The following is a 26640-nucleotide window of genomic DNA, read 5'->3' as shown; positions in this document are numbered from 1 at the left end:
GAGCAAGATAACAAACAATTAAGGGAAGATATTACGCGTCAGAAGGACGATATTAAGCAGTCGGTGGAGCAGATAAACGAAAGTTAAAAGATCGACAAGACTAACGTGGCTCTGAGGAAGCTGGCTGAATCAAGTCATCAGAGGATAAATGAAGTTACCATTCCACTTGAGGAGAATTTTGCAGGCAATACTAAACGTTTTGAAAATATAGAATTGGATGTCAAAGATGTGAACGAAGAAATTATTAAAAAGATTGAGGCCTAAGATGAGAATTTTGGATGAGGAAGTGAAACACTGTAAACACAGGATATCAGCTGTTGCGCTAAGCCAGGATGCTTATACATGGCGAGTAGAAGAGGCGTACAGTGAGGTAGGTAAGACTAAGGAAGAGGTCGGTCAGCAGGTGAAGAGTGAAGTGAAATAACTATTAGGTGATAGAAGCAATGCTGGAGGTAGCTTAATTGGTATACAAAATGATGAGGTCTTCCTTGGTATAGGGAATTTTAAGAACTTCGAAACAAATGGGAGGTGGCATCCTAAGGATTTCTTAGATCAATTGAAGGGCGCGTTGCCTGAATTATGGGACGAGCAAAGAAAGGTACACTTCGTTGGAGCAAGATTGGAAGGTAAAGCTGGTAACTGGGGTATGAGAATAGGACATAAGTGTACAACCTATGCTGAATTTGAAAAGGAATTTTTGCAACAATATTGGTCAAGATGGAAGCTAAATGAAGTACGTAACAGTCTATACCACGGTAGGTTAGAGAGAGGGCGTGACCAGAACTTAAAGAAGTTCTTCGAGGATTATGATGAGAGGAGCTCGTATCTAGATGACGACAGAAGCAATAGTGTCCCTGACCATAAGTAAGCTACCAACTGGAGTTCAGGATAAGTTGCTAGCTATCCCTAAAGATGATGTAGAGGCAATGAAATTAGTCTCAGGATAATTAAACCCGTTATATGAATCACAAGGAAAAGGAGGAGAAGATGATAGAAGAGCATCAGGGAACAATGAAACCAATACAAATACCCATTCAAATGGTAATAATAGATATAATGGACGACATAGGAATAATAACAATGACAGGAGACATTATGATGGTTTATGTGGCCATGGTTGTCACAGAGGTGACGTTGACGACTACAGATATCAGAATTCATGACAGGATGCATTGGATGACCAGGTGCGAAACTGGAAACATAGCAAGTGGAAAGCGTATATAACATATTTTGAGGGTGTAATCAACAGCATACCTCATGCCACGAGGGCAAACACCATGTAGAAAACAATAATCTATACTGTAGTGAGTGAGATTAATGACTGCAGCAGAGTCATTCGATGTTTTGAAGAATATTGGTAGGTAGGTCATCACAGAGCAGACCACTGTAGTCCTGGTAGAGAGTATGGTATTGGTGGGCCACCATAGGTGCAGATCCACTGCAGTCCTTGTAGAAATAATGGTATTGGTGAGTCATCAAAGGTGTAGACCCATTGTGGTCCTTGTAGATGCGGCCAGCAGCCATCTGTTGCGACTGTACAGGTGCACAATCACCATAGAAGAGTCTTGCGGACAATATAGCAAGTCCATAAACCACCACTTGTGCACTCACAAAGTTTTTGAAATGTCCTTAGAACCAGCAATGCTGTTAACCAGTCCCTTGCTGAATTATCAACACACGTCCAAACCCTAACAGTCCCTACTTCTCACATATTGTCCATATACTATGACCAACACAAATGTGTGCAGTGAAATGTAACTTACAAGTTACTTAATTTGATGTACTGGTGTCAATTACAATTCGATAACATAAGAATACAATAACAAAGGTACAAAATACATCATTAAAAACATAATAATACAGATAACATTTGTAGTAAAACAGGCTTTACAAAAGAATAGAAATAAACAGATACATCAGTGTTACAGGAATTATGACATAAGTAAATATATAAAATAATGAGAATAGTTTTCGAAACATTAATTTCACACTTGAGCACAGAAACAGAACAGAATTAATAATTTCTAAACATCTTTACAAAGTGAATAACATATTATTAATCCAAATATATTTGAGGATAACAGTATGCCTCATCATAGTGAACGTACCTTAGTACTAGAAAAATTCTACAACATAAATCGTATTAGCTAAAAACATGAAGACAGGAAAAACACAAATATACAAGAGTACACAAACACATAGCAAAGTAACAAAGGGGGAAAGTACAGGGTTTGTTTTCAGTGTAACATTTGGTACTGCAGTATTTTGCAAACAAAACCCTTTTTTTTTCTTGGAGATCTCCCTTCGTTCATCATTATTCCCAACAAGTCAAATGTATACCTGCTTTCTATACTTTTTTCGTATAACTTCTCAATGCATTTCTTCCAATTCATTGCAACTCATTCTCTTATATAGTCTACCCCCTCTTAAGCTAACTTAAATCTACTGAGCTCAGATATATATACTAAGGGACGAGGCAATGCAGCACCACAAAACAATTAATACAAACAGCAATGAAAAAAAAATTCAAATTGGCAAAGCAAGCAGCACTAAAATAAATTAGCAGAGCAATTGCAATATTACAACTAATATAAGGCAATGTGCAGCAAACAATAAAAATAAATCAGTAGTAAAACGGGCTTAACAGAGTAATACAAAGTCAAATTCAGTAACACTATGCCTGGCAAGCAGCAGCAGCAAATGCAATAACTTATACCTAAACATGACAAAGCTCAAGCAGAAAGAATAGTACACTAAAGACAACAACGCAGATAAGGCAAATATCTGTTCATATCTTAATATCTATGTCATTAAAGTGGTGCACCACAAGAACTAATTCTACAAAAATTACCAAGTACTTGAAAAGAAAATTGTATATGCACTTACCATTATTAGTCCCTTCCTATTGTTCTTTCCATTCCAAGAGCTCCTTTTTCGAAGAATGTGGATCATAACATAATTATTTAATAGATCTGTTGACAGAAAGTGTTCACATTAGCAAATGCATTTTATTTTGTTTTATAAACAAATGCTTCAACACAGCTGGAAACCAGATATTAAACAAAATGAGCAATCTCTCAACTAGAAAGACAATAGATGTAAAATGTTTCTCATCATTTCATTACGCATTTTAGTAAATATCATAAATTAAGAGCTCCACAGTGCAATCATATATTTTCAAGTTTGAGAGTGTCATATTTGCAATGCTTTCTACAAAGAAATGTCAATAGCAAGGATAATGGCCTCTCTTTTTTTTCTCCACCTGTGCCTCTGAAAGGCACACACTAATGGCTTTTTTCCAGGCGATTGTCGCGCAGCTGGGTGCCCACAACGCATTACGTGAAGGTGGTCACTTAACTTTCTTACCGAAATATTTACGACAGCAGCAACAGTCTCATATAAAAATTCCACAGGTCGAGAATTTGCGTTACAAATGTGTAGAAACAAAATCCTATCAATATAACAGAGTAAAAAATTTTTCGGCGGCATTGTGATACATTCACGCATGTACACACATTTCATAACTCTTTAAAGTACGATTCTCAGCTTATTGATCATAAACGTACCTCAACAGCATAATACACATCGTCATCGCAATAATAACATCATAACAGATCAATCACATCTCAGAACCGTTGCAGCTTCTTTCAATAATTTCAAGACCTTCAATAAAGTCATCTACCTCAAACATACTTCAAAAATCATGATCCCTTACCAAATACATCATTGTAAGCTCTCATAGTATTACAACGGTTCTGAAAAAATATGAAGAGTTCACAAAGTACAGACAAAATACAATTTCGTAAGTGTGAAGTTATCCAACGGTGTAATTGCGTAAACATGACGTAGTAAAAATATGTTTGTTTCTCTGTTAAATAATCAGATAGCTGTGTGATTTTGTGTTAGAGAAATATGGTACCGATGTGTAAAGTTGTATAAGCAAATACCGTATTAACTAGGGCTTCTTGTGCTTGCCATACACATGGTACACAAAGTAAGCATGTACCCTCCCGAGGATAAATGTAATTATACCTTCAGGTGTTACAGATTACAGCAATGGAATGAAATGTATCACGGAAAACTTTCTTTGTAATTCAAAAATCTTGAAAAATAAATGGTTTAAGTACGAAATTAATCACTCAAATGCGTGTCCTGTAGCGATAAATGTGCGTCTTGCTGTAAGATATTTCTGTGGAACTGTCGTAGTTATCGTCCTCTCTAAACAAAGTTCTGCTGAAGTCAATGTACTTACCTCATCATAAACGAAAGTGAAATGCTTTGCGTATAGATACCATAGTTATTACGTACCTTACCGTGATCAAGAAAGTACTATAATGTGACGTATTATTGTGCTACGAAGAAGGCTGTCTCATTGTAGCTATACCACAAAAGTTACTACTAAAGCATGTTTTACTTTCCAGAATAATACAGAAAATCTGTGCAGATATAAAACAGATACAGCGCAAAAGCAACATTGTAAATTGTGTCACTCATTAGTAGCGTCGTGATAAAATCGTGTAGCTGTCAAATAAACTAACCACTGTGTCATCTGGTATCTCACAGAAAGTACTTTAAATCCAGAATGTATTTTCAAGTAAACCAAAATGTTGCATTAAAATCTCATTAGCAGTACTGGTAAATGTTCTATGTATGTGAGCCTTATAGTCATTATGTAATCGTGCAACTAACAAGCAAGAATGTACACACACAATAACACTGTGTCGTCTGTTCACAATAACAATGCACTCGTAATCTCTGTTTAAATAAGTTCTCTTGGTTCTTGACTGGATATTTAACTTCAAACATTGTTGCATGTTAACAAAGTCTGACAAAGCATACTAGCAATGTAAAGTGAACAGTCATATGGCAAAGACAAAGTTAAAAAGCAGATTATCTTTCAATAAACGGTTTTACATGTGAAATGTGGTGTAAACCTTTACTCTTCCTAGTACGCAGAGTTTCAACTTCAACGCAATTATCATGTGGTATACGTCGAATTCTGTAAGGTCCATTGTAAACTAGGAAGAATTTGTGACTGAAGTGTTTCTTCTTACGTGACAGTGAATGAGCTTTAATGAGAACTTTCTGACCAATATATAATTTCTTTGCATTTGCTTTACCATTTAGTTTTCTCCTTTTGTCTGCTGCAGATTTTATATTTTTAATAGCCAAATCAATTATGTCTTTGTGTCGAAGTTTACGTGTATTCGGGAAAGGTACAAGCTCTCTGATTCTGTTCGGTGGTTCTTCATTTTTCAGTACAAGAGTAGGTGGTAAAGCAGTGGAGTTATGAGGCATTTAATTCAGCACGTTTTGAAATAAGTGTAAATATCTGTCCCAATGCTGATGCTTTCTGTGACAACAAAGTCTGCAAAGCTTATTGATTTCTTTCATAATCCGTTTGGAGGGGTTACAATGTGGTGAGCACCATGAAATAAAAACAGGTTTGATTTTATGATTCCGAAGCATGCGTGACCAAACAGCAGATCTGAATTGCGGTCCGTTATCTGAAATGACTTTACTAACGTGTCCAACTTCACGTAAGAAATTTTTAACAAAGGCATTGGATACAGACCGTCCAGTGGCTTTACGTAACGGAGTGAAAGAAATAAATTTTGAAGTAAGTTCAACAGCGACTAGAACGTACGAAAATCCATTAGATGTTCTGACAAGCGGTCCCAAGAGATCAACAGCAGCAAATTCTTTTAATTTAGAAGGAATGATAGGAAACAGTGGAGCACGATGGGAGATAGTAGATGGTTTTTGCCTTTTGACAAAGTTTACAAATAAACAAGACACTTCGAATTCTCTTTTCCATATTGTTAAAATAACAAGTCGTTCGAAGAATATGATAACATTTTCGTGGGCCAAAATGTGCATAGCTGAAATGAATGTACCAAATGAGCTTATTAACAAAATCGTCAGGAATGCAAAGTATCCATAGCTTGTCATCAACAGTGCAGCGTTTGAACAGTATGTTCTTTCTAACCAGATAATAATGCCGAATCTGTGTGTGTGTCTTTTCATGCCATTTGCTTTTGATGTCTTCGAAATCGGATCTTTATCTTGTTCATGATCAATGTCCTTTAAAGATGTGGTGATAAAGTTTTCAAAGGCGGCTTTCTGAATGTAAAGAATACTGAAATTTTTCTCGAGGTTGCCTTCTGTGTTACTTTTCTCAAGCCCAGCCGGTGAGTGTGACAGTGCGTCCGCAACAATGTTCTCTTTGCCGGGAATGTAGACTATTGTGAAGTGGAATTCTTGCAGAAACAATTCCCATCGTTTTAACTTGTCATGATTTAATTTTGAAGACATTAGAAATTGTAATGCACGATGATCACTGTATACTTTTACGTGCTTGCCAGAAAGAAAGAAACGGAATTTGTTAAATGCCCAAACGATAGCTAAAGCTTCTAATTCAGTAACGGAATAATTTTTTTCAGATTTTGTTAGCACTCGGCTAGTAAAAGCAATGGTTTTCTGAACAGTAGTGTTATTTTCTATGGCTTCTTGAAATAAATGGGCACCAAGATCGACTTTAGAAGAATTTGTGCTAAGGCAGAAACCTTGTGACGGATCTGGATGAGCTAGTATTGGCGCGTTAAGTAGCGATTCTTTCAAAGAATTGAATTCCAACTGTGCTTGTTCGTCCCAGCTCCAAATAGTATATTTTCCAGTGAGAGAACAAAGTTTTGGTGTAACAAGAATTTTCATATTCAGAAAACGACAGTAAAAATTTACGAGACCTAGAAAACTGCGGACTTTTTTTGTGTGGATGGAACTGGAATGGCTCTGATTGCTTCTAACTTTTCAGGATCCGGCTGAATGCCTTCAGAAGAAATAATATGTCCCAAAAACCTCACCTTTGACCTACCGAATTCAGACTTTTCCAAGTTCACTGTAATTCCAGATTCTGTAAAAATACGTAACAAACTGTTGAGGATGCGATTATGTTGTCCCCATGAGGCTTCTGCTATCAGAATATCGTCCACATATAAGGTGATGTCACGTTTTAAGAACTCAGGTAATATGGAATTGAGCCCGCGAATGAACGCTGCCGAAGAAATGTTCAAACGAAAAGGAAGTTTCCGAAATTGATAACAAACGCCGAAACAAAGGAAAGCTGTGTATTTTCTACATTCTGGATGAAGTTCGATCTGATAAAAGCTGGATCTGAGATCAATGGAAGGCAACACCTTTACACCATTAAAATTTTGAAGAAATTCTTCCAACGTTTGCGGCCTGTCTGTTTCAGGAATAATGATAGTATTGATTTGTCTCGAATCTAAGAGAAGCCTGATCGATCCATTTTTCTTCTCAACAACATGTAATGGATTGTTGTATGAGCTTACTGCAGGCTCAATAATGCCCTTGTCAAGCACAGATTGTATTTCTGTTCTAACACGGTCCCTATAATGTGCTGGAATTACGTATGGTCTAACACAAAATTTAGTATGCTCACGAACACGAAATTGGTATTGAAATCTCTTGATTGTTCCTGTTTTGTGAGTAAAAACTGTATAATGTGCTTGTAAAATCTCAAAAAGGTCCTGCCTATCAGTGTCATTACAATTCTCAATTGTTTGAATTTTATTCTAAATTAATTCATTAGTATCAAATATGTCGTCGATATCATCCCTGTTAGTACTTGCAGAGTGATTGTTAGTGTCTAGTTCCGTAGAAAATTCCGAACTGTTGTCTAACAGAAGGTAAAGCCGATTAATTTCCTCGTCATGGTTTAAGAGCCAATCTTCAAATTTCAAAGCTATTGACGTACCTTCTTTCTCTAAACTTATTTCAGCATCGTGAAAGTTTAAGATTGCTTTGTATTCATTCAAAAATTCTACTCCCAATGTAATTTCCATCGACAATAATGGAACAATAAGAAAGTTCATAGAGAAGCTGTGGCTTTGATAAAAGAATTCTAAGTTGGTTTGTTGGCGTACATCTACACTTTTTCCAATGATTGCACCTTGTAATTTAATCTTACGTAACGGAAGTGTGGGGCAATCGTTCGATTTGTTGCATTTGCTAAAAGCTGTTTCACTAATTACTGTTATGGGACTGCCAGAGTCAAGTACTGCCGTAAATTTTACGTCATTTACTGTAATGTGAATCACAGGATATGCAACGTTGTTACGTTTTACGTCGTGTTCCTGGAGTAAGATGTCCCTAATGTCTTCCATTTTTATGTAATTACTAGCTACGGCAGCTGCATCGTCAGTTTCTGAAGTACGTTTTGTGGCTGCCAGCGGTATGAGTCATTACCTATTGTGTCTTTGTTGGCGCGCGTAGTTATTGGGATTTGGAGACCTAACTTCTACAAATTCACCTTCTCGAGAGGGCCCTGCACTGTTTGAATCCCGCCAGTTCTGATGCAATTCAGGTCTGTCGTTACGATCATATCGTCTGTCGTCATGTCGGTAGATTCCATAGTCTCTTTATTGTCAGTGACGTGGTGGAGAATTTCTCCCTGAATCGTAACTGTGCGCTGGACCGTTGCATCTACAGTTATTCTGTCTCCCTTGGTAATAATTATTTTGGTTCCCATATTGCCTGTTTCTCTGATTGTCTCTGTGACAGTCACTACCACGGAGAGGTGATCTTTCCCTGTAATTGTTACTACTCTGCCAACGGTTGTCATACGGGTGGTGTCTGTTTTGGTCACGATTTGTGTTGTGAGAATAGCCTTGTCGTGTCCAGTTATTATTTCTTTCATCGCGGAATTGCGACGGATGTGACCTGTAATTGTTGTGTTCCTGTTTTCGCGTTCCGCGATTGTCAGTATCAATTTCCAGTTCCTGTAACGGTCCCTGAAAAGCTTCAATGTCGTCTTTGCAACGTCCTGCCAAAATAATATGTCGTAAATGTTCAGGTAATTTGATTAAGCAAATGCGGATGAGTTCTGAGGGGCTGTATGGGTTTGAAAGATACTGATTCTTATGCAACATGTCGTCAAAATATTTCATAAGACTGGAAAATTCAGATTGTTCGAAACGTTTCATCATTATGATGCTATGTTTTACTCGGTCTTGTGTAGCTTGAGACCAATGCGCTAAGAGGAAGGCATGATAAAATTCTCCTTCACTGTGACAGTCGTGAATGATCGATCGCATTCTTACAGCTGGTTCATTCTCCAAGTAGCCACACATAAATTCTAACATGTGCTCCAATGACCAGTTGGGAGGAAAACAATGAGAGAATTGATGAAGCCATGCTTGTGGATGAATGTCGTTGTCAGAATTCTTAAATGTTTTGAATTTACGTGTAGTAATGAACAGCTCATAGTCAAAATCATCGTGTCGGCGAGTAGCATATCGGTCATTGTTACGTCGTGTCGGCGGTTCCATATCAAAATTCGGTGCACCTTTCCCATTTCTTTTATAATTTCCGAAATGCCCTGTGTTATTATTTTGTGGTTTTTCCGAATTTCTAAGTCCTTCTTCTCGTATTGGAGCGCGAGTGTCCTCTGAAATATGTAATGTTTGTATTACTTGTACCAACTGATCTTGTACTTCCCGGATTTCTCTTCTGTGTTCATATTAATTTGATTCTGATTTTGTTTGACACAGAAGAGTATGAACAAATTAAGAAATTCAGTGAAGGCTACAGGTCTTGTGTCATTCAGATCATCATCTACCTTTGTAGATAAGTTAGTGAACTGATCTGAAAGTTCGGCTACTTTATCCGTTAGTGAAATTATTTCCTCTGTGTGTTTTCTGAATCAAGTTTCAGAGTGTCCATTTGTGTTGAAATCGTGTCTACTGTGTCCTTTAAGTTTCCTGAGTTTTTGCAAGTTGCGTAACCGAATCGGTAGATGCAACTGAGTCAATTTTAGCTTGCAAGGTGTCGTGATTTTCATGAACAATAGTTAGCAGTTCTTTTATGGCTGCTTCGTGATTCTGTAATGCATTTTCATGACGCGAAAAAATAGGTTGGAAATGCTCACAAATTTGTGTTTTTACGTCATTACAGACTTTTTGACATTTCGATTCAATGTTATGTAACTCAGTAGTTAAATCTTCACGTGTTTGTTCAAGTGTTGTGTCTAACTTCCGAAGATTTTGTTCCATTGTGTCTAACTGTTGCTATGTTTGTCTCTGTTGTTGTTCCATTGTGTCTAACTTTTGAAGATTTTGTTCCATTGTGTCTAACTTTTGAAGCTTTTGTCCCATTTGTTGCATTAATTGTAATAACAATGCACTGGTGTCTGAAACATGTTCCTCAGTGCTTTTCGGCAGTGAATTTGCACCGTCAACATTCACATTTTGACAAGCGGAAAATGTATCTTGACTCATTTTTGAAAACGGTGAGAACCCAAAACCTGAGTCTACAGTATTTGCAATATTGTGTTCTGCCATTCCCGATCCCTGAGGCGAGCTGTTGCCGACCGATCGATCGATAATGCTTCCCTGTTCCTACCTGTTTCACTGTCTACACCATTATTTGTCGCCCGCTCCATTTCCCTATGCACAGTTACCAAATTACTACTTTGAATATTAGTTAATTCATTACATGGTGGCGCTAACACACTGCTTTCGTCTTCACTGTCATTTCTCAGTTTATTTTGGAGCCTAGTATTACGTTTTTCACACGCCATTATTGTCACAATATTTCACACGACAACACAGAAAAACACAATTTGAAGAGCAAAAATAAGAGAACACATTAACATAGCACTGAAAATAATATCTAGTGAATTGCAAGCGCAGCTGCGAAATACTTGGTGCAAATTTACATGTGTGCCTCACCTGTTTTACTGTACAACAATGAAAGACTGCAACTACAAAGAAGATTCTCTCTACAATTACGCGCTAGCATTAAACAAAATCTACACAAATTACACAAACTACAAGAAAAAATCAGAAGATTCCAGTGAGGTATCCTCGGCTAAGGGTCGACATATGAAACGTCCCCTTTTGAAAAATTATACATGACTGTGTTTAAACTGACACACAATTCTTTTAGGGGGACGCAATCTGACTTTCAAAAATCCGTACAAAAGAATGGCCCTGACTAACATTAACCTACACCTTTCACAAATCACTTACCTCACAAAAATCTTCGTTATTCAAGCTACAGCAATACAGCGAGCGCCACTACTGCCAGCTAAATAAAAGATTCAAACTACCGAAGGCACTAACTACTGATACGCATAGTTAGCAAATGAAAGACTTTGATAGAGAACAAACAATGTATTCACCTTACTAGTGTTCAAAAGTCATAATATATATAGCAGTTCATGACAACCAGTCTTACAAACTTCAAAACTCCGCCATCTCTCTCCCCACATCCACCACTGCTTTCGGCTCACTTCCAACTGCGCAACGCTACGCGCTGTTCACATCCAGCTGCCGCTGCCCAACACTAAAATAGCAGACAACAATGCAAACTAGCCACAGACTGCACACAGCACAGCCAGTGATTTTCATACAGAGCGCTACGTAACGTTGCCAATAAGAAAACATAAACAGCCTACTTACAGCACTTCTATCAGTTTAACCTAGATTATATGTATTACTTTTCTTCTTGCCCACACAGTGTTATGGTTGAGTGATTACCAGTGTCTAGTGTTTATAGGTTGTGCTAACCAAAAGTTTTTCATTTAAAAGTTTCTTACTACCCCTGCTTAATGATTTGCTATTAATTTTTGTACCATTCACTTAGCAACAAAATTTAACTTAGTGGACATCCATATATTTTTCTTCTTGACTGCGTATGTGTTTATTATGTCATGTAGAACATCGTAATCTTTACTGTAGTAGAAACGGACTATGAGTAAGTTGGATAGGCACTGCTAGGACAACATTGAGACCGTCATTATCCTGTTTCATGTACGCGAATGGACGGATTACCGCGAGGCGAGAGTGGCGAGCTGACGACTATGCTGCCCATCTGCCGGTCGGCGCAGCATCGACGCTACAGTCACTCCCCACCCCTTTCAATGCAAAGAACGCTCCTTTGTGACTTTGATGGCCTAGTGCTGATGGAGGTTCTTTAGTTTTTTTGCCTAATAGTGCCACCAGTGATACTGTGTACTTGGAGTAACAGTGAACGCGTGTATTTTCCTACTATTTTCTTATATCCTTTTGTATTTGTAAACATTTCTATTCCAGGGACTTAGTATTCTTGTGTCTTATTCTATGAACTCTTTGTTTATCCATTGTATTGTAACTGTGTTTTGCTATACAGGTTGCACTGTAGGTAGGGTTCTTTTATTATGTAAAATTTTGTATATTTGAGAACTGTTTCCGTGATTACGTGTAACTCATGTCTGGTCCGTAATGTGGCAATGGTATATACTCGTGGGATGGGACAGTATACCTCCCACCCCTCACATCATCTGCTTAATACCCTTCAGGAGGGAATTATCTAGATTTTTCGATATTCTCTTCGACAATTCGAAAACTTTTTCGTGCGAGAATGTAAGCGTATTTTCATATCGCTAGCTTAGTTGTGGAATATCTTTGTGGGTAGCCGCGTCTGTAGTGAGTCGAGCGCGGGACACGGTACTGTTATGTTGTGTAGTGTGTACCTCTGCATGTGAGTGGCTTTTTTAGTATTCAGGTTGAAATGTTGCTACAAGTGTTGTCTACATCTACATCTACATGATTACTCTGCAATTAACATTGAAGTTCGGATGCATAATTTCACGCAAGCCAACAGCCAGCTGTGGAGCAGAACAATACGACCGCCGCGGGATTACCAGGTACGTGGTGTGGACAGGGCGCACGGTCGCGAAACGAGAAGTCAGTATAAGGTATCCCCCCCCCCCCCCATTCGTACTCCCGGGCGTGTTACAACGTGACATGCAACACTTTACGGTACAATGTTTGTAGTGATTCGGCGGTTTCACCGTACAACATCCTTTACGAAGAGTAGCACAGTGTGATCCTTAATGCTTTCGGATCATATGGCACCCATAGACCTGTGGAACTATTTACTAATAGCAGAGAAATTTACTGCCTCCCAATGTTCACATTTTATTAGAAAGTTTTCGCCTGGAACATCTTCTTCCAAGCTTCTCACAATGAGAATTGCCGTATATCGTCCTATAAAATCTATGTTATCATCAATTGGTAACCAATACTTTTTTATTTCCAATCCATTATCCGACTTGTAACACCGTTTTCTCGTAGTTCCGGCTGACGTATATATTTCTTAATATGACGCAGTCCTTTGTTAATGAAGAAGAGTTACAAAGAGACTTGCCCGTTTCTTTTTGTGATAATTCACAACATTTTGGACAGTTAGCAACGCTTGTGACCGAATACTCGGGAACATTGATTTTCGCAAAATGATGGTTCTATTAACACAGTATTAATAACATGCACAGGTGTTGGTTACCAATGTATGGTAATATGCAGTTTACCGTTGTAAGTAGTGTACTTAGTTTATATGGATTAGTTTACTCTATCAGAGGAAAAGTGTGGTCTGAAAAATTTTGTATGGGAAATACAGTAGCAATAATATAGGGAGCGTAGAGTTAAAGCAGTACATACCCTCTTAAGTGACTGCATGTTGTTTATAAAAACCAATCTCGCACTTGCTGCGTATGCAGTTCGACTAAGAACCTGAGGGAAACGGCGACTGCAGACGATCTGTACAACAAAGAGTCAGCCAGGAGTAATGACACCCAAAAGTCTCCTTAAATGACAGACTGTCTCCTCTGTGGGTACATCGGTGCCGGGATGTAGTAAAAATGCAAGTGAGAAAGACAAAAGAAAATATTACTGAAGAGCAAGTGAAAGGTATGGAGAGCGTAAATACTAACAACAAAATTAAATCAATCGACGCAGATGATATCGGCGTCACTAGCTAGAGTCATGATGACAAACACCAGAATTTGTCTGTGGAAGTCGAAAATCATTTGGACTCAGCAGCAAGATTAATGAAAGCAAAGAACAGTAGAACAACCGTCAACATAGGTACGCAAAAAAACGATTGAGGTGACGAAGCTATGACCGGCATCATTCTGGAAAAATCGTGGTAAATGGACACAATAACAAAACCTCTTTTATGTTTCGACGGTCTCTTTACTCTTAACTGCGAAAGTTCAAACAAACCACAGTGCCTTGTTCGAAACAGAAAAGGCAAGCAGCGCAGAAGCTGAGACGAGAAATCCGGAATCTTGTTCCGATTATCAAAAAACATAAAAGGGAAAAGAAGGACAATTGGATCGCGCTGAAACCTTGTTGAATGTCAAGGAGTTATCTGAACTGCAGAAAAAGACAAGGCAGCAAAACTTTGTGTTCTGGGCAAATAATCCACCAGACACAGCGAATGAAACCCGAAGTTATGATGATCTGGCTCGGAACGATATTAACGAGACGGAAAACTGTGTAAAGAGGGAAGAATTCAACCTAATGAAACAATACGTAAGCGTTTCGAGGGACACATCACGAAAGAAAGATGAGAAAATAGTTACAAACCATAAACTAGGAACAAAATATCAATCATACGTACACGTAGTCACATAGAGACGAGAACAAAGAGACATACGAGTACAAGTGTTAGTTCTAATATTCTAACGAATCATTATGTCAACCAATATCTATCATCTGTAATAGATATCTATCATCTTTAAAAGATATATAAAACTCATTTGAAACTTAAATAATTTAGGTTGACAACATGAGAACACTGAAACTGTTAATTGAGGTTTATTCTAGAAGACAATGTTATGAGTTAAAGTTTCCATTTTTCAAATGTTTTAGTCAGTTGCATTAAGATTCTAGCAAAAAAATAAGGTATAAAACTCGGTTCAAGAGATCACTTATTTTACATTTTTTTTCCTTCATATTTTTTCCGCTGTTTATGCTGTTGTTTTTCTTAATGGGAGAAGAAGCACATTAATTTATTCACCATGAAGCACAAAGTTTTTAGTCCAACAACAAGTTCTTAGTCCACCAACAAGAGGTGCTATAATTTCATTACAATACGTTAGACTTAATTTACTTCGGGCTGATGTAACCTTTTCCTTTATTACTCCTATTTTAAATGATGCCCAAACAACTGAAATGATAAGCACCATCAGTACGTACCCAATATTTCCTTTTTTGGAAAATGTAGTAGAGAACAACACAAAAATACGTAGCTGAATGATAAAAAAGGTAGCTCAGGTAGAGAATACGCAAGTTCTGTTGTGAAGGACTTACGTTCAGTTCCATTACGGTGGAATAATTTTTATTGTTTCATTTGTCACAAAATAAATAAACAAATAATACGTTAATGCGTAGCATTACGGGATTGTAATCGTGACCTTGATAGTTCAGTCTATCTACTAGTATATATTACATAATTTTATTTAAATATCATTAAAAAAGGAAAACGTAGTTCAGGTGGCAGAGTACTTGTCCGCGAGAGGAAAAGGTCACAAGATCAACTGCGGTTCTGCACACAGTTTTAATGTTCCAGGAAGTTTTGCATGACCACGGAGAGTTCACAGAAGAACAATCTTCGATGTCATGTTGTCTTTGTTTTCGTATCCTCTCTTCCACAGTCACACTGTTACAAGTATCATTGCAACTATTCCATCTTTTGATAAAATATAAAGCCTTATTTGGACTAGAAGTGTTTCGCTTTGTTAAAATTATCTACAGTGCTCAGTTTTTCGGCCCCTATATTATTTCCATGTCTTCTTCTACACACCGGCATTGTATTTTTAAGGCACTGAACTACACGCAGACACAATATTTTTCCGAATGCTTGTTTTATTTAACCGCATTATTTCGATCGTCAGTGCAATGCATTAAAAATTATCTGGGACCCGAAACATTGGCCAATCATGAAGTTTTAAATGAAACGAAATGATTATGGTCCAAATAAGAATTAATGTAGTCGAGAAAGAAGGAATAACTCTCACGTGACGTCTATTTCGTGTTTTCTAAACATAGAATGAACCACTGTTCATATTTTCCTGTAATTTTGAAATGCTGCAACTGTTGAAGACTTATAACATGGTCCTCATTGTCACATGTTTTGATAAATCGAAGATGATTCACACAATCTTCAACCTTCCATTTAGTACTGCAAGTACCTCTCACATAAAATTATGCATCGCTGCTCTGCTGCTGTTCCTTTCTCGAGGTCAATGTGGAATGTGTGAAACAACTGAGTATAGAGATGTGTTACGCACGGACTTTCAACAAACGTTTGACATCAATCGACACTTGGAAAATTATCAGAAAAGTTTACATTTTCTCTCGGGTTTCTTTGTAAAGTGATTTTACCAACAACTATTTTAAATTCTTTGAAAGGATTCAGGGGACAGTTGACTGAGCACGAAAGTGGTTCGTACATCGACTTCACGCTTCACAATTTATTGTTTAATTTCTAGGTATTGTCATATCAGGCTTGAATTTTGCATAAATGCTCTCAGTACGAAATGTAAAACTTGCAGCCCGTACGAGTAAGAATATGGAAACTGGGAAATATGATACATCCGGATTGTCAGCTGTAAAAATAAAAGGAACGATACAGTATAAATACATGTAATGGCTACAGCGAAATTGTTTGCTCTATTGGGTAATTTAGCTCATGGTAGATAATGAAGGATAAAAATTTAATTACTGTCACAGTCAAATACAACGTTGACGCAGAGGTCGCGAATAAGTCAGTTAATGAATTATCGGAGCAATAATGCGTTATTGGAATTTTAATTTGTTTCATAAACTCAATTTAACTCAGATGTTTTTTTTTCATTTCTGTGTTCGTACTCCGATAATTCTTTTCGTCTTGCTAAAATTCTTTTTCAACGGCTATGCTAAAACTGTGGCAGCGGTGAACATCCCTCTGTTCAATCATCCTTTCCGTTACATCTCGGTGTATCATTTCCAGAAAACGTGATGTGTTCTGTGCTATCACGAACGTTCTTTTTTAAAAGATGCGATGTACAGTTATCGGAGCGTTGCGAGAGGGGTCAGCGCTGTGCTACACTCAAAATACTTCACTCCCGCTGAGCCTCTATGCGCTTTCTTCACACTGTAGTAGTGGATGTGTTCGTTTTCCGTCGACAACACAACATAATATCCACAGACTTGAAAGTCTTGTAATACAAAATATTATCAGCTGATATTAGAAAACAAAGGGAAAGAAAACTTTCCTGTTACAGAACATGTTTGAAAAAATAGTAGACAAACATGAATCAAGAATCAGATCATGGATTTCGGTTCATAGCATATGGCGTGATCTTCCGATACGCAAACCTCACAGTTCATACGGGGAATCTGAAGCAGTGAGAGAGAAGTAAGCAGTATGTGACTGAAGTGGCAGGTAGTGCACCTTCTGCCTTGTAGTGAAAGTTACGCAGCTGGTGAACCATATCGGCCAGTTCGAGGCAGATGGGGCAGAAGGAAGAGATTAGGATGGAGAGCGGTGCCCTGTTGGCAGCTTTAAGATCAGCAGAGGTCGGCACCGTGCCAAAACGGAGGCGGAATCTGGATACTCAGGCTGCGATCGGGAGCTTTCTTCGTCTCTGTCGCCAAGCATCGTCACTTCTATCACGTTGCGTGCGGAAATACTGAAAAGCTAAGGAAATCTTTCAAGGAAACCCATCTGTTTCTTAGTATAGAATCATTAGTACTCATACATGATAATAGTTCGTAAGACTATATTTTCCCCTAAATCTAATGTAACCTCGCGCTGTTCGCACTATGTCGTACAGGGGAAATAGTTCTGCGACGATCATATGGACTCTGCCTCCCACATCAATATGACTATCTACGAGTATTTAGCAGGACGATCAGCGCGGCTTAATGCAACATCAAAGACTTCGGTTCAGTTCCTGGAACTGCTGGCGACTTTTCCTCGGATAGACGACTCGAACGGGGTGCTCTTAGCCCAGTGATGCAAATTCTGGAGCTCCTTCTTTTACTCGCCGATTCTCCAGCTAACATCTTAATTTCTTCTTCTCGACCTAATTTTCAACATTCTTTTACAACGCCGCATGCAAACGCTTCAATTATTTTCCTGTTTTCCCACAGTCTCTGATTCACTTCCACGCATTGCTGTGCTCAAAGCATACAATCTCACAATCCTCAAATTATATTCAGGGCAGGAATATCCTTTTTGCATGTTTTACGTAAGTCGTCCTTGTTTCATCTGCCATGTTGTATCTTCTTCCAAGGAAACAGATAAGATGAGAACAATACAAAGATGATCGGTAATCTCATTTCTACTTCTCTCCATTAGTTCCATCTTTCTTTGGTTTACACTCCATCCGTAGAGTGTGCTCATTAGATTTTCCAGGCCATTAAATAGTTTCTTTAAACCTTCCCGACTTACAGTGATAATAGGAATACCATCGGTGAAACGTATCATCGGTGTCCTTTCGTCATGAATTTTAATCCCACTTCTGAACCTATTTTTTATTCTCGTCATTGCACCTTCAGTTCATAGACTGAACACTACGGGCGAAAAAAATAGCATCCCTCTCTTATATCCGCTCTGATCCTTTCTTAATCATCCGCTCTTATTTTTCCCTCTTTGTTCTTCCACGTCTGGAGTAGCATCAGTTTGCACAGGCTTCCTCATCGTAGTTCTTGGACTGCGTCTGCAGGACTTCTAACTTGTTGACAATAAATGTCAGCAGTGGTGGTTACACCTCGCGGAAGCAATTCTTAGTACACCACACCATCCCTGTTCCACCAGATGCATAACGTTATCTTTTGTAGATGCGCGTGGGACATTGTACGTGGATTTGCTTCTTTGTTTGCTCTCAACCACTCCTTTCTTTCCCTTATGTCAGCATAAAGGCACCATTTCGCGTTACCATCATCAATGCAGGGCAAGAATGGTAGGTGTTGTTCACGAGCCAACTGATGACGAGCAAGAAGAGATGTAGATATGGTCACCCGCTGATTTTTTTTTGATTTTTGTTTAGAATGAGCGGTCCACATTCACTCGATTATTGAACCTTTCCCACGGCACGATAGCCAAATGATAACAGTTCGTGACATCTGCAAATTCTCCAGTACAGTGACATGATTCACAGTGGATTAATGCGTTATAAACGATCTTCATCAGACACCAGTCATCCTGAAAGTGGAAAGTCACTGGAGTCAAAACGATCTTCCTCAAAACGAGAAAACCATTTTCTTACCTTTCTCTGTCCAGTGGCTTTATTCTCATAAGCGGTGCTAACGTTTCGGGCTGCCTCCATTTTTGTCACCCCTCTACTGAACTCAGACAGAAGAATGTGTCGCAAATGTTCCGTTTTCTCCACTTGCCACTTGATTTTCTAGTGTCCACAGCTCCACTCACTATCTCCGAATAACAAAATGACAATTTTAAAACTCAAATATTGATAGTGAACCACAAATAAAAGTGACAGTCGATAGACAAATCCTTAGCAACAGTAACACCAATAGCTAAAATAAAAACGCTACCATCTTATGCACCAACCTAATATATCTTCGCGTTCTTCCTGCAGCTATTCCACTTGCATTCCCTGCACTTTCTGTTTATTTCAGTTCTAAGTTTCATCAGTTGCTGTACTTCTGTATTCCCCTGAATATTTTTGTACTTCTTTCGTCGATCGGTTGAAGTAATTTATCTGTTACCCAAGATTTCTCCTTACCCACCTTACTAGTGTATTTTATTCTGTCGAACTTACGTGGTTTCCGTACACAGAGGTACCCATTCTCCTACAACTTAATTAATTACTACAGTATTCATTATCGCATTATCTCCCCACGTGTAGTAAACCATAAATGGACACTTTTAGCTGCAGTAAACTGTTTAACTTCCTTACTCGAAAGGGAACGTCAATCTGGAGTAACTTACCTTCTTAGACATTATCCACTTATGTGCTAGCAGTATGCTGCTGCACTAACTGACTAACGTGCTGAGTTATGCCTGTTGTCACATCATCCGTTCTATAATAGCAGTACAGATTTCGGAGTTAGATGCCTGAACAACCTCGCTGTCAGTCCAGCCACTTTATTCATGACCCATATCACGTCATTGCTCCTACAGGGGAAGAGGTGAGAGTTTGCACGGATGATAATACGTAACCATATGAGTTATCGTTGACGGCGTCGGTGGCTGGAGCACGGCGTGACATTCCTGAGCGCACGACGGTGCATGAAACGATACTCTACTGCGTTTCCTGGTGAAGCGTAAACCTTTTGTGACTGACGATACGCAAAGTTTTCCGCTGAGTCAGTATTTACCGCAGCGAATGATGCTCCAGTACTTGTATACAGCCTGCACGCTGTCCGTTTTAGCGTCAAGTGTATCTGAAATTCATCTCGCTGTAGCTGTGACAGTTTGGGTATGGATATATTATCGTGGACTTGGGGTGCGTAACGCGATGGATGACCGAGTCAATGTTACCTAGTGTTCTCATATTGTGGGTCACGTTATCATCCCATCAGTACGATAACTATATCCTGAGGCAGTAATCCCTTCTTTTCTTAATCTATCGACTTTTTGTGTGCTGTGGTCATCTTCTGAGATTACAATATTTACTCTGAAAAATGGAAGATTTTTCCGAATATGAGAATATGTTCGAAGGTACCACAAGGTCATGTAGCTAGAGAAAAAAACGCACTATTGGAATTGAAAAGCGTTACAATCGTGGAAATTTTGTCAGTACTGTTTATCTGTTACGATAATGTTATACTACACTCTAATGACCTGTTAGTGAAATAAAATTAAACACAAGCATTACCAAAAACCAGTGTCAAGTTACATTTGGATTAGAGGCTACTAAAAACCAAAACAAATTTACATTTTCAGGCATTGTTGAGTTCTTAAGACAATAAAGAAAAGACATTCTTTTCACGGTGCACGACCGACGAAGTATGGCTTCATTGCCTACATGGTATGTAAACAGCTCAAAAATACACAGCATTCTACTCACCAAAAAATGCTATACTTGAAGAATTAACAAAATATATCCCTAAAACTGTTAATATATTACACAGCACTTGAAAACGTAGAAAGAAAAAATCTGCAAATAATGCGCAAAACACAATCTCATGTCTAGCAACAATAAAAACCGCATAAAATGGTGAAAACGGTTTATGACGTTCTCTTTTCAGCATTCTTTCATGTGACTCTAAACCAGTTAGTGGATCGAAATACCGTCCAAACAACATCGTGCGTTTCTAGACACACTGGCCTCTAGGTACAATACAGTTATTGTATGCGGCAACATATAATTCTAAATATGTGCATATATTTTGTTACATCACATTATTTGTTGTTATTGGACTTGATGATCTATTTGACAGGTTGTTGGAACCAGATCTTTACTCAGTTTGAATACTTCGATCATTAACTGTGTTTTAAAAAGTGATGACTGATGTAGTGAGACTGCAACTCAGTCGTCACTGCTGCTTTTTATTACAGCTCACAGTTCCCGCCTGGCTACCTTTTTCTCCAAGAACTGCACACCACCGAAAATCTGCATCCGTACTGCTCGTCAGGATACACCTCACATGTCATCGATGTCCTTTGCCAGGTACTATGTTTACGATTTACCTTTGAAAGATATATGAGATGCGCTGACCGTTCACACAGTGACGACATATTCCACTGTGTAGTGTTTATGCACTATATGACATCCACATTCTTACATAGTTCAGATCCACTTTCCACGCCCGACAATCTGTACCAATACATGTGTTGTGTTGGCAGAAGAGCCAACACCGTGTTACTAGTGGAGGCCGAAGTGCGCGCGTTTTAGCTGACGCAGGCTGGCGTGAGGAGGGAAGGACTATACTGACGTGAGGCCTGGAACATAACAAGAACTTAGAATTCAGAAAGCGGACGTAATTAGTTTGATACTTAACTTTGACCCATTAATGATGAACGTCGCTCTTGACGGTACATGATTCACAATATTATCTGTTCAGAATACATTCACAGAAACTGAATATGGCGCCTTGCTAGGTCGTAGCAAATGACGTAGCTGAAGGCTATGCTAAACTGTCGTCTCTGCAAATGAGAACGATGTAGACAGTGAACCATCGTCAGCAAAGTCGGCTGTACAACTGGGGCGAGTGCTAGGGAGTTTCTCTAGACTAGACTTGCCGCGTGGCGGCGCTCGGTCTGCGATCACTGCTAGTGGCGACACGTGTGTCTGACGTATACTAACGGACCACGACCGATTTAAGCTACCACCTAGCAAGTGTGGTGTCTGGCGGTGACACCACAACATGTCCATCTCATTTTTTTACGTTAACTGAGTGACAACATGAGACAACTACACTACTGGCCATTAAAATTGTTACACCACGAAGATGACGTGCTACAGACGTGAAATTTAACCGAAAGGAAGAAGATGCTGTGATTTGTAAATGATTAGCTTTTACGATCATTCACACAAGGTTGGCGCCCATGGAGACACCTTCAACGTGTTGACATGAGGAAAGTTTCCAACCAATTTCTCACACGCAAACAGCAGTTGACCGGCGTTGCCTGGTGAAACGTTGTTGTGATGCCTCGTGTAAAGAGGAGAAATGCGTACCATCGCGTTTCCGACTTTGATAAAAGTCGGATTGTAGCCTATCGCAATTGCGGTTTATCGTATCGCGACATTGCTGCTCGCGTTGGTCAAGATCCAATGACTGTTAGCAGAATATGGAATCGGTGGGTTCAGGAGGGTAATACGGAACGCCGTGCTGAATCCCAACGGCCTCGTATCACTAGCAGTCGAGATGACAGGCATCTTATCGGCATGGCTGTAAAAAATAGTGCAGCCACGTCTCGATCCCTGAGTCAACAGATGGGGACGTTTGCAAGACAACAACCATCTGCACGAACAGTTCGACGACGTTTGCAGCAGCATGGACTATCAGGTAGGAGACCGTGGCTGCGCTTACCGTTGACGCTGCATCACAGACAGGAGCGCCTGCGATGGTGTACTCAACGACGAACCTGGGTGCACGAATGGCAAAACATCATTTTTTCGGATGAATCTAGGTTCTGTTTACAGCATCATGAGGGTCGCATCCGTGTTTGGCGGCATCGTGGTGAACTTACATTGGAAGGGTTTATTCGTCATCGCCAACTGGCGTATGATCCGGCGTGATGGTATGGGGTACCATTGGTTATACGCCTCGTTCACTTCTTGTTCGCATTGACGGCGCTTTGAACAGTGGACGTTACATTTCAGATGTGTTACAACCCGCGGCTCTACCCTTCATTCGATCCCTGCGAAACCATACATTTCAGCAGGATAATGCACGACCGCATGTTGCAGGCCCTGTACGGACCATTCCGGATACAGAAAATGTTCGACTGCTACCCTGGCCAGCAAGTTCTCCAGATCTCTCACCAATTGAAACGTCTGGTCAATGGTGGCCGAGCAACTGGCTCGCCACAATACACCAGTCACTACTCTTGATGAACTGTGGTATCATGTTTAAGCTGCATGGGCAGCTGTACATGTACACGCGCTCCAAGTTCTTTTTGACTGAATCCCCAGGCCTATCAAGGCCGTTATTACGGCCATAGGTGGTTGTTATGGGTACTGATTTCTCAGGATCCATGGACCCAAATCATGTGGAAATATAATCACATGTCAGTTCTAGTATAATATATTCGTCCAATGAATACCCATTTATCATCTGCATTTCTTCTTGGTGTAGCAGTCTTAATGGCCAATAGTGCAGCTGTTCGTGAGATGATGATATGTTCAAAGTTCACTACCTCCGTTTTCCAAATAAGACTGTCACTTTTGGTACATCAGTTCAGACTTAAAGTGCAACAAACTGTGCACATCCGTTTACATGGCATGATATGTGTGAGTATTGAAACGGGGACCTCGAAACGACGGAGAGGCTTCGGCCCTGCCGTAGCCCTCAGTGGTGCACAACCCCACAACAGACTACAGTGGTTCACTCACCCCACTGCCACCCCACACAGAACCCAGGTTATTGTGCGGTTCGTCATGGTAATTTCAGTTGATTGGCTCATAGCGAGCTATGTAGTTCAGCATTAATTTGGTTGATTGGTTGGTTTAAAAGAGAAGGGGAGGGATCAAATCGAGACATACAAATACATGTGGAATTAAGGAGAAACCACAAGTATGATAAAAGGCAACAAACACTAAAATGGGCAAAGTCGGACAAGAAAACCACAGAAAGATGCAAGAAACATTTAGAAGAGATGAAAACAGAAGAGCAGATTACCACAGCTGGCTGACCATGACAATAAAAAGGAGAAGCAAGCCTCTCTGTAACATATTAAAACCTCCACCCTAAAGGCACTAGGTTGGAGGACACAGAGGGACAAAAACATGTGCTAAAACTTAGATCAAATAATAAAACCCATCTTCACGAATTAAACGTAAAACTAAAGCTGCTGTTGAGGCACTGTCGCCATCACCGAAGTTATGGTGCTGGGAAAGTCAAAAGTCCCCCGCAGAGAGGCTAAAAGTGGGCAGTCCAGCAAGAGGTGGACGTCCGTCATTTATGAGCCACAGCGACACCAAGGTGGGTCCTCGCCATGGAGGAGGTAACCATGCGTTAGCCACGTGAGCCACGTGAGCCGGCAAACAGATTCGCTGCGAGAGGGCCGCAAGGAAGACTTCCACACATTTGTATTATCCTTAATGACGCACTGTTTGTTGTGCGTACTGTTATGCCATTTCATCTGCCAAGGTCGAAGAACCTGTGGAGTAAGACAGAGTGCAGGTTTCGGAGACGCCCATCTCCAGACGCGGTTTCCGCGTAGCCTGTTTGGCCATCCTGTCGGTAAGTTCGTTGCCTGGGATTCCGACGTGTCCTGGGATCCACACAAACACCACTGAACGACGGGACTATTCCAGGGCATAGACAGACTCCTTAATGGACGCTACCAAAGGAAATCTAGGGTAGCACTGGTCGATAGCTTATTGGCTGCTCAAGGAGTCAGTACACAGGAGAAATAACTCGCCAGGGCATGAGCGGATGTGCTCAAGTGCACGAGATATGGCCGCCAGCTCTGCACTAAAACCACTGCAACCATCTGGCAAGGAGTGCTGTTCAGTATGTCCTCCACGAACATACGCAAAACCTACGTGACCACCAGCCATCGAGCCGTCGGTGTAAACCACTTCATGGCCCCAGTGCATGTCGAGAATCGAGAGGAAGTGATAGCAGAGAGCTGCAGAGTTAACGCAGTCCTTATGGCCATAAGAAATGTCCAGGATAATCTGCGCCCTATGTGTACACCATGAAGGTATTCATGAATGGACCTTGAGGAGAGGTGGTAACAGGAAGGACTCCAGTCCAGACATAGGGGACCGGATGAGAACTGCAGTCCTAAGCCCTGACTTGGGCTACCAATGCGAGAGATTGTTGGGAAAAGGAGACAGTAATTAGGATGCGGAGGAGATCTATGAACGTGTGCAACGTAGCTGGTGAGCAGCTGTGCATGCCTAGCTTTCAATGGAGGGACTCAGGACTCCACCAGGACTCATTCGAAAAACTCCCGTCGCTATGCGAACGGCACAGGCGTGCACTGGGTGGAGTAAAGGCAATGCTGAGGGCGCCGCCGAATCGTAAACCAGATTCCAATAGTGAAGGCGGTTTTGAACAAGGGCTCTGTAGAGCTGCAGTATCATAGAGCGATCTGCACCCCAGTTGGTGTTGCTCAGGCAGCGGAGGTTATTGAGGTGCTGCCAGCACTTCCACTTAAGCTGACGAAAGTGAGGTAGCCAAGTCAATTGGGCCTCAAAAACCAGTCCTAAGAATCGATATGTCTCCAATACAGTGACTGGATCGTCATTAAGGTAAAGTTCTGTTTCTGAGTGAACGGTGTGACTTCGACAGAAATGCAAGACACATGACTTCGCGGCTGAAAACTGGAAGCCGTGGGCTAGAGCCCATGACTGCGCCTTGTGAATGGCTCCCTGTAGGCACCGCTCAGCAACACCAGTGCTGGACGAACAGTACGAAATCCAGAAGTCATCCTCATACAGAGACGGTGAGACCGACGGACCTGCAGCTGCTGCTAGAACTCTAATAGCCATTAAAAATAGACACTCAAGACAGAGCCCTGCAGAATGCCATTCTCCTGAATATGGGGGGAGCTATGGGAGGCATCGACTTCGACACAGAATGTACGCCGGCCGGTGTGGCCGAGTGGTTCTAGGTGCTTCAGTCTGGCACCGCACGACCGCTACGGTCGCAGGTTCGAATCCTGTCTCGGGCATGGATGTGTGCGATGTCCTTAGGTTAGTTAGGTTTAAGTAGTTCTAAGTCTAAGGTACTGATGACCTCAGATGTTAAGTCCCATAATACTCAGAACCTTTTCAACCATTTTGTTGAACGGAAAGTACGGAGCGACAGGAAGTTTTGGATAAAAATCTGGAGCGGCCCCCGAGACATCACTCATACAATGTGGCAAGGATATGATGTCGCCAGGTCGTGTCGTATGCTTTATGCAAGTCAAAAAAATGGCAACAAGATGTTGGCGTATGGAAAACGCCGTTCAGATGGCGGACTAGAGGGACACAAGATTATCAGTGGTAGAGCGACTCTGGCGGAAGCTGCCCTGACATGGAGCCAGTAGGCCATGTGACTCCAGGACCTAACCCAAACGCTGACACACCATACGTTCCAGCAGCTTGCAAGGAAAGTTTGTGAGGCTGATGGAACGGTAGCGATTCACATCAAGCGGGTTTTGACCGGGTTTGAGCACTGT

The sequence above is a fragment of the Schistocerca serialis genome, chromosome 2 (genome assembly GCF_023864345.2).
Source record: "Schistocerca serialis cubense isolate TAMUIC-IGC-003099 chromosome 2, iqSchSeri2.2, whole genome shotgun sequence".
Taxonomy (NCBI): domain Eukaryota; kingdom Metazoa; phylum Arthropoda; class Insecta; order Orthoptera; family Acrididae; genus Schistocerca; species Schistocerca serialis.
Note: the sequence above shows the minus strand (reverse complement) of the source record.